Genomic DNA, 15573 nt, shown 5'->3' with positions numbered 1-15573 from the left:
ACCTATTCAAATTGGTGAGGATTTTTAGCAAACCTTCCCCAGGAAGTGGGGTGCGAAGGTTGGGAGGATTTTGGGGGAGAAAGATGTTTCCAAACAAAGATGATTCCTAGTAAAATAAACCCAGATAAATGTTTGGTGGTGGCAGTGGAAGTCCAAGGGCAAAGGGTAAAATTAATTTATACCTTGGGGAAGTTTTAACCTAAGCTGGTAAAAGTAAGCTTAGGAGGTTTTCATGCAGGTCCCCACATCTGTACCCTAGAGTTCAGAGTGGGGGAGGAACCTTGACAGAAAGTTACCAAGTAACAAAAAGAAAAAGGAATAAAAGATGGAAAAGAGCAAGGGGAAGTGACACTATTTATTTTCTAGCACACCGCAGTTTAAAAACAAAATCGCCAAAAGTTTTAAAAAAATGCTAACTTCTTTCTGATTAATGGAAGTAACTTTCAAATGTCAACATTTTTAATGAAACTGGTTTTCCATTGTCCAATCATTTCTAGTGATCATTTAGCAGAGAGAGAGAGAGCAACCTGATTGCTTAGGTAGCTTCTTGCCAATCTGTTGCTGAAGCAAAGGGGACTCCTCTCAGCAGTCCTTCAGTCTCTCTAGCAATTAACTTACCTAGTGGCTGAGCAGCCCTTTTATCTCTGCAGCTGTTGGGAGGCCACTGATCAGTCCCAGCTGAGCAGGCAGGCAGTATCCCTATTAACCCTTTAGTGGTATCCCCTGACAGACAGGTTCAGTCTTGGTGCCTGGCAGCAGCAGCAGGATGAGGGATGCTGCTCACCTGAGACCACAGGATATTCAGCCTCCAGTAGATGAGCTTGGATCTCTCAGTGTTGATGACCAGGAGTCAGGTTCTTCTCTCTCACTTCTCTCCAGAAATTGGGTTCTCTCAGTAAAGAGACTCACGTGGCCCTGAAGAGACAAGCAGTTGCTGAGATCTCCCTTGAAGAATGGTCTCCTCTCTCTATTGACAGAGCGCGCTCGCCTCCTCAGATTTGTATCCTCTGAGGGAGAAGGTTGTGTCTCCCCTGATGCTATTTTTGAGGGGCATTTCCCGCCACCGAGTGCGGGGAGCTGCCGCTGGGTTTGTGACACAGACGGCACAAACACCAGGACTGGTGAAATCAGCCTGCTTGGCCCAAAGTTCTCTCCTCTCGGGGAGAGTCTTCTAGCCCAAACGGTAATCGCAGCCTGGGCCTCCCGGTGCATTCACTCCCAGGGCAGCCCAGTCATCTAGTCCACCAGCGATTTACTGGGACAAGACCAGGTGCACGGAGCAAGGATCTTCCACCATAAGCCAGCTTCAGCTGGGGACCCTACAGGCTCGTCTACACGGGGGATAATGCCAGTACAAATACACCACTGTCGCAATACTGGCAAAACTCCCCATGTGGAAACACTTATTCTGGACTCCGAGCCCCATTTTCTGCTTCAGCTCATTTTGCTTTGAAAGTGACGCCAGCTACACTGGGGAAAAGCCAGCTTCATCCAGAATAAGGGTGTCCCGATGGGTTACACTGGTGTAACTGTCTCTGTATAAGTTTGCTGGTCACACTCCCATATAGACAAGCCCAACAGCATCAACTTAAGTTGCAAAAGATCTGCATTTAGGTCAGGCTCAGCTAAATCTGATCACTTTCCCCTCCTCCACCATCACTGCTGAGTGAGACCTGAGCAGGCAGGGTCGGGCTCTCATTAGTCCTTGCGAGACGGCCCCTCCCTGAGTGTCTCTCTTCATCTCCATCACTGCGGCATTCCATCCCTCTCCTTTCTGCTCCACTTCCACCTACTGGTCAGTTCAGTAATAGCCTATTTAGAGGCATGAGTCCAGTATCAGAGACTAGCTGTGTGGGTGAGTAATCTCAGCTCCTCTGGGTGTGTTCAGGATCCCGTTCATGAGACAGCCCTGCCTCTCCCAAAGGTACTTATCTGCCCCCCTTTGCCATAGTATCTGGGTGACCCACAGTCTACAATGTATAGATCCTCACAACACACCTGTGAGGTACGGAATGCCTGTTTTCTCCATTGTACAGCTGGGGAATTGAAGCACAGAAATGTCCATGGTCAAACAGGGGATCTCTGGTGGAGCCGGGACTGGAACACAGGTACCCCAAGTAGAATTGAACAAACAGCTGATTTTTGGATTCAGTGGCAGTTCCAAAAAATCAGAAAAGACAATTGGTGCAGGTTGAACCAAATCTGGAATTTTCAACAAACCAAAATGCAACAGAAAATCCACTTTGGGTTAAAAATACCACATCACTCAACTGGAAACAGTTGACTTCCAGGCATTTTTAAAAGGGTCAATTCACAAGGATCTTAGGTTCCATTCAGAAAATGGGCAGTGGAGAATGGGGCCCAGCTTGCCTTTATGACCTTTGGCCCAGTGGTTTGAGTTCTAGCCTGTGATGTGCGAGACCCAGATACTAATCCCAGTCCTGGTGAGTGCCCTAACCCTAGCGACAGGCTGCTCGGGGGGGCGGGGGGGGGGGTGTGTCTCTCAGACTCTTCTGTTGAAGCTGTCCCACTTTGTAACAATAATGACATGTTCATTGTTGCAGGGACTTGAGTCAAGGTCTTCTATCTCCCAGCTGCATGCTCCGACCACTGGGCTGTACAGTCATTCTCATGCTTACTTCCTGAATTAATGACAATTGAGGTATTTTATGCAAAGTGGAACAGCTTCAACAGCAAGGCTGAAAGAGATCCACCACTGAACACTCTATGGCCCGGGGTTTAGGGCACTCCCCTCAGAGGCGGGAGGCTTGCGTTTAAATTGCTGCTCCAGCACAGAAACTTGAAGCTGGGTCTCCAGCATTGCAGGTGAGTGTTGCAACCATTGTCTAAAACACAGACCTCTGCTGCTTTCTTCTCCTCCAGCCATTTTGTGAACAAGCCCTAAGTCTCTTTGTCAATCCAGCCCCCTCACTCCCGAAAGTATTGGGCAAATTCATGTCAGATAGTTTCAGTCAACAAAAACTGTATTTTTTTAGGTGAATAAACTGTTAAAATGAAACATTTTTATCCAGTTTTAATCCCAAATGCTAGACTGATGCCCTAACCAGTAGAACATCCTTCATATCTTCCTTCTTCACAGCTTCCACCTCTTTCCCTTCTCTGTGCCCCCAATCCTCTCTCCTCAGCATATCTGCCCTCACTTCTTTTCATTTAGCCAAATCCTTCCTAACTAAACCCTGTCCCAAAGCAGTAATCAGAATTAAAAAGGCCTGGCTCTTCTGTGACATTGTGAGGCTTTGACTCTCTTTCTTCTGTTTGTGTGTTGTCTCTAGGCTTGGTAGAACTGGATAATATTGATGTTTATTTTTAAACATTTTTTATTATTTGTATTGATTTAAATTTTCACAGTTGTGGGAAATTATGACGATGGTCAGACAGTTTTTTAATGACAGTAGCTGCTGAGATTGAAACTGTTAAAGCTTTGTAACCACGAAAACTCAAAGTCAGCATCACATCACAACGTACAGAGTAAATAGCCCTAAATCAAACGCTAATTAGTTCTCAAACAGCGTTTTTCTTACTTAGCCCAACTGTAAATTTTTCACACCCCTGACTGACAAAAGTTTTACCGACAAAAAGCTAGTGTAGACAAAGCCTGAGACTCTCTGACTCTGCGTCTGTACATTGCACAGCACAATGGGGCCACGGCCAGGCTTCTGGATGGTCCTGTTACAGCCTGGCCATAATACAAAGGAATTATGACAATAATATTGCTTTGTCAATAGTCATAAAAGCTGCAATTTTAGAGAATTACTGCTGCCCCATGGTGCCCATAGGACAGGATACCTGCCCCTTTCCCATCCCTCACCCTCTACGGGGGTAGCCATTAAACAGTACAGCATCCCCTTTGTCAGCAATTGCCTTGTTTGCCATCCACTGGTTCTTACAGTGAATAAATGCCTGTTTCTCAATCCTCACCCTCTGCTTGTGAGGTCAGTAGTTCATGGCCTGTAGAAAGCACAGGAGGTTAACTAATGAGAACGGGGAGGCGTTACCCTCTCAGGTGCCGAAGGATGGTGTAGTGATAGGACCTGGAGCATGATGCGGGACATCTGCATTCAATTCCCTGCTCAACCACAGAGTTTCTGTGTGGATTTGGACATGTCCCGTAATCTACCCTGTGCCTCTGTAATATGGGGATGTAAATTCCCTACCTTCCGGCAGTGATTGTGAGGGGTCCTGTCATTTTATTTTTGTGATTCATTCTTTTAAAATTTTCATGAAGAAACAAACAAGAACAATTGTTGCAGCTCGTACATGTCTCCCGACACTGCACATTTCACAGGCTAGCTAAAAAAAATATGCAATTATGCAACTTTGCAACTTGTCAAAACTACAAGACTCGGCAATAGAAAATCAGGCGAACCTTGCCTGCGAGGGAGGGGGGAACAACAATTTTTTAAAAGACACAAATGGGCAAAAAAAAATGACGTTGGGGAACGGGGGCAGGAAGTGGGAGGGAGAAAGCAGAGAGGTCCACTGGAATGGAAGTCAGGCATTATTTCAGCATTTTTTATCCAAAAGTATCTGAAAACAGGGCCCAAATTTCTTCAAATTCATATAATTTTTTTTCCATATCGACAAGCTCTTCTTTCTTGAGGTGTCCCATTGTTAATGTTGGTGAGGGCCACCTCACATACCTAGATAGAATGACTTGAATGGATCATTTCCCACCATTGAACACACAACAGGTTATGAAAATTCTATGTGCTCTGAAAAATCTTGGTGTCTCAAGTGAGGGTCCCCAGTGGCTGAGGCACCCAAAATCAATGTATCCTTTCAAATATTTTGTCATTCAACCAGGATTGTCAAGGGACCTAACCGAGTTAGGGAACACAACCCCATTGAAATTTAGATCCCTAACCCCCTTAGGATCCTTTGATAATCCTAGTGTAAATTGTTCTTTTATTTTATATTCTTACTTGGGCTTAGTGTATGGAATTGCCTAACTTGAACCAAGTGTAATACAGTTCAATTTTATTCTGAATGTAAAGATCCTGGTATTGACTGATCTCACATTTTATATATTTGCACATCCTCAAATATTATAGCGGCACATTCCCAAAGAACTAGCCAGAACTAGGGACCACCCAGAATCTGGTTCTATAAAACAATAAGCCAGCTCTGCATCTCACCATTTTCCCTTAATACAGTAAGAAATAAAAACCTTGTGATTTCTAATTTCTTGTAAAATCTACACGTTTACTGACAATTTTTCTCAGGGCCTCTTTCACCTCTTTGTTTCTCAGGCTGTATATGAAGGGATTGGCCATAGGTGTCAGAACTGTGTAGCAAACAGAGAACACTTTGTTGAGGTCTCTCAGTGTGTTGGTTTTTGGTAGCAGATACACAATGATCAGGGTCCCACAGAAAATGGTCACCACAATGAGGTGAGAGGAGCAGGTAGAAAATGCCTTTTGCCTCCCGGCGGTGGAAGGGATTCTCAGGATGGTGAAGATGATACACACGTAGGACATCATGGTTAATACAAATGGAGGCAGAGTGAATATAGCAGCCAGGATGGTAATGACAAGCTCTATCTGGTTGGTGCCATTGCAGCAGAGATTTAACATTTCTGTGGATTTCACAGTAGAAATGATCGATTTTATTGGGGCCACAGAAAGTTAATTGTAACATAAGAACTATGACTATGATAACAGCCAGAAATCCATTTATCCAAGACCCAGCTGCTAACGACAGGCAGAACCTGGTATTCATGAGGGCGGCATAATGGAGTGGTTTGCATATCGCCAAGTACAGATCATATGACATCACTGCTAGCAGATAGCATTCTGAAGCAGCAAAGAAACTAACAAAATAATGTGAAAGTGCCGATCAGCCACAACTAGCGCAACAATGAGGATGTTCCCGGCCAAGGTCACAACGTAGATCACTAGAAACAGCAGGAAGAGTAGGGTCAGCAGTTGAGGAAGATCCCTGAATCCGAGGAGGACAAATTCTGTGATGGACGTTTGATTCCTCCCTTCTGTGTTTGCCATGGGGTGTATCTAGGAAGGATAAAAAGTGAGGAAGAGAAAAATACATCTTGGAGATGATTGGCAAAAACATACTTAAAATTTAACCCAGCAAAGAAGAAGGTGGGGGGGGAAGGAAGCCCCCTGGTTTGATAATGGAGTTGCAGGAACAGAGCTGGCTGGCATGTTGATTCTTTGGATATATTATCGTAACTTTTATGCAGCAGATTTAACAAAATATCAACATCTCTCATATCGGACCAGGAACCCAGTTGCTATGTTGAAGGGTCTGAGAGCCCACCATAATGGGCAGCCATTTAGACACACATAGTTTGATTCACATCATCTCATATCTCTTCTCATGACAAAGTTTGTCCAAATGTGGGATACCATTACTGAGAAAGTCTTCATATTTTTGTATAAGCCAAATCAATCAATCAATCAATAAATCTAGTGTTGGACATCAGACTAGAGGATCTAATGGTCTTTTGTGGCTTTCCAATCTATAAATTTATGAATGTACCTCTGTGATTCTTTCACACTGTTACACAGTTCCAAAATATCAAAAATTCCCAACAGGTAGAGCCAGATTTACCACCTTTAGCAAATATTAATAAGAGTTGAAAATCCTTTCCATTATATAAGTTGTGGAACCTGAAAATGTTGTTAAATTGTGCTGGGAATTCTCTCCCTGTAACATGAATTCTTGGACTATTAAGGCTGAGACTTCAATAGTACTCTACAGGAGTTAGGCACCTGCTCCTCTTGACGAGTTGGGCACCTAAATCCACTAAGGCACTTAGAAAATTCCAACCAATATTGGTAGGAAAGTTAAAACTTTTATTTCACTGATTTTTCTATTCTCTCTCTCTCTCCTTAAGTATTCAGCTGTATATCCATCTCTCTATCTCCCATGTATATAGAATGGGTGCCGTGTGTCTGCAGGCTTTCACCATCCGTATTTATCTCCAGCAGCTACAACTGGCTTTGTCCCCTGCTATGGAATTCTCTCTGGGACCTTGTGACCAGTGTGAACCTCTAATGACTCAGGATGGCCTCTTCAAAAACAGGTGTGACTGGTTGGTTCACAGAAACATACCTAGCAGAGGGAAACAGGGTTAAAACAATAAAATCCTATGGACGTATTGTCTGATTTCATGCACCATTTCAGTCTCTTGCTGAAGTTCTCAGAATCCTCATCGCAGCCGTCCAGGAGGCTCCAGTCTTCCCTGGAAGTGTTTTCCTTCAGGGTTGCCTCGTCGAAAGCTACCGGTTGGTGCCTTCTGTTCGCCGTACACAGTGCCTTTTTCTCCACCTTCACAGTGAACGTGAGTCTGGCTCTCAGCAGGTGATGGCCGTTTCCGGTGTTGAACGATGGCACTACTGAAATATCCTGCAGGAAGCGTCGTCTATCGATCAGGAAGTAATCGATTTCATTCTTTGTCTTCGCATTTGGTGCGATCCGGGTCCATCTTCTGTTGGCCTTCTTTTGGAACCAGGTGTTACCAATGAACATTCTCCTCGTCTCTGCCAATATATCTAGTCGTTCTCGCACGTTTCATTCTCCGATACCTATGAACTTTTCGCCCTCTCTCCCTCTTCCAACCTTGGCGTTAAAATCTCCCATCGCAATCCTTTATGTGGAACTCTGAGTGAGGGTTTCCTCCAGCTCCTGATAGAATCCTTCCATATCCTCATCTTCACATGCACTTGTGGGAGCGTAGATCTGGATGATTTTGAGGGTATTGTTTCGGTTCAGTAGGAGGTAAAGCACCCCGATACGTGATGACTTCAAATGGCATGAGACGATTTGTCTATCTAAACTCTGCCTTTCCTTGCCAGTTTAAGCAGGTTCCACTTAACCCAGGTACCCCGCAAAAACAATGAGTCAGGTTACCCCCTGCAAATCCGGCCTCTCGGATAGTCTGACACCCCAATCAGAATCTCTCCCGACTTATTCATAGATTCCAAGGCCAGAAGGGTCCCTGGGATCATCTAGACTGCGTCGCTGTGAAACTCAGGCCGTAAGACTTCCCTGAATTAATTCCTGTTTACACTAGAGCAGATGCTTCAGAAAAAACATCCAATCCTGATTTTAAAATTTCCACTGATGGGAAATCCACCATGACTCTTTGGTAAATTGTTCCAGTGGTTAATTACCCTCACTGATAAAAACTGTGCCTTATTTCTCATATGAATTTGTCTAGCTTCAACTTCCAGCTCTTAACCCTTGTTATACCTTTCTCTGCTAGATTGATGAGCCCACCCTTATCACATTTCTGGTCCCCATATGGTTACTTACAGACTGTGATCAGTTCACCCCTTAACCTGCTCCTTGTTAAACTGAACTGATTGAACTCCTTGAGTCTTCCAATCCTTTAATCGTCCTCATGGCTCTTCGCTGAACCCTTCGTGAATTGTGGGCACCACAACTGGACGCAGGATTCCAGCAGTGGTCGCACCAGTGCTAAATACAGAGGTAAAATAGCCTCTCTGCTCGAGATCACCCTGTTTATATGTCCAAGCATCACATTAACCCTTTGAGCCACAGGCTGTTTTTTTATCCACTCTGAAGTCCCTTAGTTCAGGGTTCCTGCCCAAAGGTCCCCCTCTGGTTCGAGAAGGGCGTCTGAATCTGACTACACTGGTTCATGCAGTGTCGTAGCTAAAGCTTGTCTCTCTCACCAACGGAAGTTGGTCCAATAAGAGATATTAACTCACCCACCCTGTATCTCTCATACACTGCTTCATGCATTTCTCCCACGGGGCTTTTCCTTTGAGCATCAGACCATTGAGATCTGTCTACAGCTACCATGAGGGAGTGCTTGCAGAATTTAACCCTTATCTACCCAGACCACAGCCACACAAAGTAACTGTGCGTATCAGCAGGACTTGGACCTGGGCCTGTAAGGTTAACGGGTACGTAATATCCCCACACTGCAACCTGGCAGTGCCTGTAGCTGACTCATTCCCTGTGGCCCATAATCTGCAGTGGTTGTACGCCACGGTAAATTCCATCCTGCATGATCGGACTGAAAGTGCTCTTGGCTCCTTGACCCTATATTCGCCCATGGGGTGCACTAAGAAGTGTCCAGGCAACCATGTGGATCCCAGCCAGCTGCCATGACCATCTTGCTTCTCTGTGTCTGAAGTCCTGGTACTTACCTTGACTCTGACTTGGATTCTGACTCCTGATCGACCCCTGGAAACACAACTGGGATGCTGATAACTGGTTTGGACCCTCGTCCCAATTCCTGATTCTGCCTCTGCCTCTGACCCTCGGGCTTGACTCTTGACCCTGATACTGACTCTGACCCCTGGCTTCACATGCTGGCACATAGTAGATGTGCAGGTGAACGAGCCCCTGATGACATGGCTAATGGGATTAGTTCCTATGATGGTGTCACTTGAATAAATATGTGGACAGAGTTGGCATCGGGCTTTGTTGCAAAGACACACATAGTTTGATTCACATCATCTCATATCTCTTCTCATGACAAAGTTTGTCCAAATGTGGGATACCATTACTGAGAAAGTCTTCATATTTTTGTATAAGCCAAATCAATCAATCAATAAATCTGATATGATGGCATATATCACATTGGTAGATGTGCAGGTGAACAAGCCCCTGATGGCTCACCACACGATCCATTGTCTACAGCCAAGCTCTAAGATAAAACTGCATTTGCTCCAATCCCTCAGACAGAGACAAACACCTACAAGATCTCCATCAAGCATTTTTAAAACTACAATACCCACCCGCTGAAGTGAAAAAACAGATTGACAGAGCCAGAAGAGTACCCAGAAGTCACCAACTACAAGACAGGCCCAACAAAGAAAGTAACAGAACGCCACTAGCCATCACCTTCAGCCCCCAACTAAAACCTCTCCAGCGCATCGTCAAAGATCTACAACCTATCCTGAAGGACGACCCATCACTCTCACAAATCTTGGGAGACAGACCAGTCCTTGCCTACAGACAGCCCCCCAACCTGAAGCAAATACTCACCAGCAACCACACACCACACACCAAAAACACTAACCCAGGAACCTATCTTTGCAACAAAGACCGATGCCAACTCTGTCCACATATTTATTCAAGTGACACCATCATAGGACCTAATCCCATTAGCCACACCATCAGGGGCTCATTCACCTGCACATCTACCAATGTGATATATGCCATCATGTGCCACCAATGCCCCTCTGCCATGTACATTGGTCAAACCGGACAGTCTCTGTGCAAAAGAATAAATGGACACAAATCTGACATCAGGAATCATAACATTCAAAAACCAGTAGGAGAACACTTCAACCTCTCTAGCCACTCAGTAAAAGATCTAAGGGTGGCAATTTTGCAACAGAAAAGCTTCAAAAACAGACTCCAAGGAGAGACTGCTGAGCTTGAATTAATATGCAAACTAGATACCATTAACTTGGGTTTGAATAGAGACTGGCAGTGGCTGAGTCATTACACATATTGAATCTATTTCTTTAAGTTACGGATCCTCACACCTTCTTCTCAACTGTCTAAATGGGCCATCTTGATGAACACGACAAAAGTTTTTTTCTCCTGCTGGTAATAGCTCATCTTAACTAATTAGCCTCTCCCAGTTTGTATGGTAACTTCCAACTTATCTGTATGTATATCTATCTCTTACTATATGTTCCATTCTATGCATCCGATGAAGTGAGCTGTAGCCCACAAAAGCTTATGCTCTAATAAATTGGTAAGTCTCTAAGGTGCCACAAGTCCTCCTGTTCTTTTTCCCATTATTGTATTGGCTACTGAACTCTATTGGTCACTAGTCCGTATTTGTGACACCCCCACCAGCCTCATTTCCTCTATTCTGCTGCCATCTAGTGTTGATTTCCCATCATGACAGCCTGTTGCTCTTTCCTCTAGTGGATTCTTCTCTCTATAGCTGCCTCTTTCCCGTTCTTGACTCTCATGTCACGTGGTGGCCGTTATTTAATATAACAGCCCATAACTCACTCCATAACATCTGCTACTATCCACCTTTCACTATGCAGCACAGAGGTCCTCTTCTCTTCAGTGCTCTCTACTCAGCACTTACACACTGTTATACAGCTTCACCTCCCTTTCCATTGGTCCTTTGGCAACATAATTTCTCCTTTCTTGCCCCTCCACTTTGACTGCCGTTCATTGGGCAGCACAGCTGCGCCTGTCCTCTCTGCCCTCTTGTGGCCCTAGACAGCATAACTGCATCTCTCCTCATTTCTTACCTACTGCTAGGTGTGTGCTGTTTCAAACTATAGCCACTGGGAACAAAATCGTACAAAAAATGATTGCAACATTCGTGGCTACAAGAGCGCATACAGTGGCAGCAGCTCTCAAAGGCTTAGCAGGGGTTTCCCATCCATCCAGCGCCTTTCTGTTGATGGGGGCTCTGTGTCCAATGGAAATGCACAGATTGAAGCTACCATGACAGATTCCCAGTGGCTCTCCAGGCTGAGATTCTCAGAGGCGTGTAAGGTGATGTGCATCCATCTCCCATTTCAAAGGGATTTGGGTGACTAACTCTGTTATGTCTCTTGGGAAACCCCTTCCGCAGAGTCGGAGCCCTACAATTCTCACTGGTGCCCAGCTCCCCGACCTCTGGCCAAGCCCTGACGTGCTCCCAGTGACTGAGACAGCACTGCCGTGTTTGGCATCACAGGAGTTCTGCCCGTTGGTAGGTGGTTACCGCTTCCTCTCACCATAAGTTGCCTCACCCCCTGAGGAAAGGGCCCTGTGTGGAGCAGAGCTGCCTGGGGTACCTGGGGCTGACTAGACACTGTGCCCTCAGAACTAGCCCTGTCGGACATTGGGCTTCTTGCAGTTAGTTTTGGGGACGCTCATTGTAACAGGTCCCCTCCCTTTGAACTGCTCTGTGCAGCTGGTGGAAGCAGAGCAGCTGGTGCCCTGCAGGGCCATGAGCAGAGTCCCTCGTCAGTGACCGTTTGACAGACCCGACCCCTGGAACGGCCTCAGTTCTACGGGTGCCCTGGCAAACCCCAGCTAGGCCTGGACAGTCCCGGGGACCTGGCATGTAAGTCTACCTCTTTGTTTGCCCAACCTCCCTGCCTCCAAGGGCCCGGTTAGCCTGGAGCTGTTGCTTTCCGGGAGCTGGTCACAGCCGGGTGTAGCCCAGATAAGAGCTATAACGCTGTTCCTGGTGAAGTGTCCAGAGGTCACTTCTGGGGCCTGGTTGTTTGCCTCCGGCCTCTGTGAGTTCAGTGAAGATGGTTGGTTTGCAGAGGGTTATGATGGTAATAAGCACAATTTCAGGGGTGGTAGATTTCCCAGCCTTACGTTCCCATCTCTGCTGCACAAGGAGTTACTAGTTTTATTGTCCAAACATTTATTTTGATCAAGAATGGCTTTTCTAAAGATCTAAACAATTGGTTACAATTTTGTCTCCATTCTTCCTAGTACCCATAACTCCATGATGGGAACATGGTTATGGCCACCTCCGTCCCTGGTCCTTCCACTGAGATGGACAACACTGAGTGCTGAGATTTTCACTAGGACTTTTCAACTTAATTTTAATGGGGGATGATTGCTGAAATCACCCAGACAGCCTGAGGTTTTCAAAGCTAAGTTATTATCTCAGAGTCTCTGCATGTTTTTCCAAAAGCCACATTTACTGACTGCTTTCCTCAAAGCTTCCTTGACCTCTCTGTTTCTCAGGCTGTAGATGAGGGGGTTTACCAGGGGAGTCAGGACCATGTAGCAAAGAGGGAGCACTTTGTTTAGGTCTCTCAGTGTATCACGTTTCGGTAGCATGTAGACAATCATTAGGGTTCCATAGAAAATTGTCACCACAATGAGGTGAGAGGAGCAGGTGGAAAAGGCCTTTTGCCTACTGGTGGTGGAAGGGATTCTCAGGATGTTCACAATGATACACACGTAGGATGTCAGGGTTAGTAGGAATGGAGGCAGGGTGAATACACAGGATACTAACCAGTGTGTGTCACTGCAGGAGAGCTCTATAGGTGGGATGACATCACAATAGAAATGGTCAATGTCATTCGGGCCACAGAATGTTAACAGTGATAGGAATAAAACAAAGATAGTACTAGCCAAACAAGCTTTAACCAGGACCCAGCAGCCAACTGGAGGAAAAACGCGGTATTCATAAGAGTTGAATAGTGCAGGGGTTTACATATTGCTAAATACCGATCATAAGACATCGCTGCTAGGAGACAGCATTCTGTAGCTGCCAGAGCACAAAATAAATACAGTAGTGTGATGCAACCACTGACTGAGATGGTTCTGTCCCCAGTCAGGAGACTGGCCAGCATCCGGGGCAGGATGGTTGTGGTGTAGCAGATCTCCAGGCAGGACAAATTCCCCAGGAAGAAGTACATGGGAGTGTGAAGGTGCTGATCAGCCACAACGAGCACCACAATGAGGGTGTTCCTGGCCACAGTTGCCATGTAGATCACTAGGAACATCAGGAAGAGAAGAATTTGCAGATCAGGGAGATCCCCGAATCCCAGGAGGAAGAATTCAGTGATGGCTGTTTGGTTTCTGCAGTCTGCCATTGGTTGTGTCTAGGAGCAATAAATCTGTGCGACTGAATTGGAAAGACACAGAGTTAAAAGTTAATCAAATCTCATGAATTAATTCCATAAATATTCAGAAACCCCCCTTCCTCTCCTGGTAACAGGCTGAAATTTTAAGACTAAATTTAGATTTCAGAGCAAAGTGCCAGGAAACTGAGTCTGAGGACAGAACATTGATCTGATGGGGAAGAGGGTGTTCGACACGGATACCAGTGACTACTATAACAGCCCATTTGTCTCGTAGCCACATGCTGATATGACAGATCAGATCCTTTCTCTGTCTATCTGACATACCAGAGCTTAACAATGATGCTTAACTGCTGTATTTCATTTCTGGCAATGGCCAGAATCATGCCATGTCTTATGAGTCAAAATCAAACATCAACTAAAATCTTGGACTGAGATTTTTCAATGTGGTCTAGAGTTCTTAGGCACCGTCCTGCTGTTAGATTTCTTTCCATGAATTCTAACACTATATCCTGGTATATTCAGCATTTCAGTGCCCTGTAGGAAAAGGAATAATGTTCACCCCCTTACAAGAGATCAGTTCATGCCATAAATTATGAAGTGGAGTAAATTCTCCCTTTTAGTGCCTGTGGTGGTGATGGGAACGTGGTGAGGGACTGGCAGTGCCTTTTCTGATTCCCAACAGTAGCTATGTAGCAGTCATAAAAATACAGCTCTTTGGAGGGTGGATCTTAGGAAGGGGTAAAACCAGGCTGTTGTGCAACCCTAACTGGGGAATGACCCTCCCCACTCCATAATGAGTGTGGGATGATAATACAGGAACCGGAACAGGAAAGGCGTTGGGGTGGGGTGGGGGAGGGGGGAAAAGATGCTGTCCCTAAACTCGGAGTCTAGAAACAATCTGGCATGTGTGATCTGGGTTAGTAAGACTCTATCACCACTCGCCACCCATTGGGGCACACACTGAGCCAGATCCTCAGCTGGTGTAAATCAAGGTAGCTCCATTTTTGTCATTGGGACATTTCCCCAACTGATGACCTGTCACAAGACATGAATCTCATGCTCTATCTCTGTGAAAAGGTGCTATGAACACTGACTGGCGCTGCAGTGAGAAGGAGAGGCTAAAACTCTTAATATTCACCTCAAGAAGAGCTCTGTGTAGCACAAAAGCTTCTGTCATTCACCAACAGGAGTTGGTCCAATAAAAGATATTACCTCACCCACCTTGTCCCTCTAATAGTCACAAAGCACATTCATGCCCTGTGTCAAGGTTCCTTCCCGACTCTGAACTCTAGGGTACAGATGTGGGGACCTGCATGATAAACCCCCTAAGCTTATTTTTACCAGCTTAGGTTAAAACTTCCCCAAGGTACAAGCTGTTTTACCTTTTGCCCTTGGACTTTATTGCTGCCACCATCAAGCGTCTAATAAATATATAACAGGGAAAGAGCCTGCTTGGAAATGTCTTTCTCCCCCAAAAATCCTCCCAAACCCTACACCCCCTTTCCTGGGGAAGCCTTGATAAAAATCCTCACCAATTTGCATAGGTGAACACAGACCCAAACCCTTGGATCTTAAGAACAATGAAAAACCAATCTGGTTCTTAAAAGAAGAATTTTAATGGAAGAAAAAGTAAAGATCACCTCTGTAAAATCAGGATGGTAAATACCTTACAGGGTAATCAGATTCAAAACAGAAAATCCCTCTAGGCAGAACCTTAAAATACAAAAAGACACAAAAACAGGAATATTGATTGACTGGGGATTGGTCCTGCTTTGAGCAGGGGGTTGGACTAGATGACCTCCTGAGGTCCCTTGCAACATTGATATTCTATGATTCTATGAATATACATTCCATTCAGTACAGCTTATTTTATCAGCCATTTAAAAAAAACAGAATCTAACGCATATCTAGCTAGATTACTTACTAAGTTCTAAGACTCCATTCCTTTTCTGTTCCTGGCAAAAACATCACACAAACGGAGAGAACCTTTGTTTCTCCCCCGCTCCAGCTTTGAAAGTACCTTATCTCCACATTG

At 45.2% G+C, this 15573-nt stretch overlaps 1 pseudogene; it reads right to left on the bottom strand.

Annotated features, from left to right (window-relative positions):
• Window positions 1-5198: 5198 nt before the first annotated feature.
• Window positions 5199-13547, bottom strand: LOC144274982 (olfactory receptor 10A7-like; annotated as a pseudogene).
• Window positions 13548-15573: the final 2026 nt, after the last annotated feature.

This window comes from Eretmochelys imbricata, chromosome 14 (genome assembly GCF_965152235.1).
Source record: "Eretmochelys imbricata isolate rEreImb1 chromosome 14, rEreImb1.hap1, whole genome shotgun sequence".
In the NCBI taxonomy this organism is placed as follows: domain Eukaryota; kingdom Metazoa; phylum Chordata; order Testudines; family Cheloniidae; genus Eretmochelys; species Eretmochelys imbricata.
The sequence above is the reverse complement of the archived record's forward strand: the minus strand, read 5'-3'. Positions and strand labels throughout refer to the sequence as shown.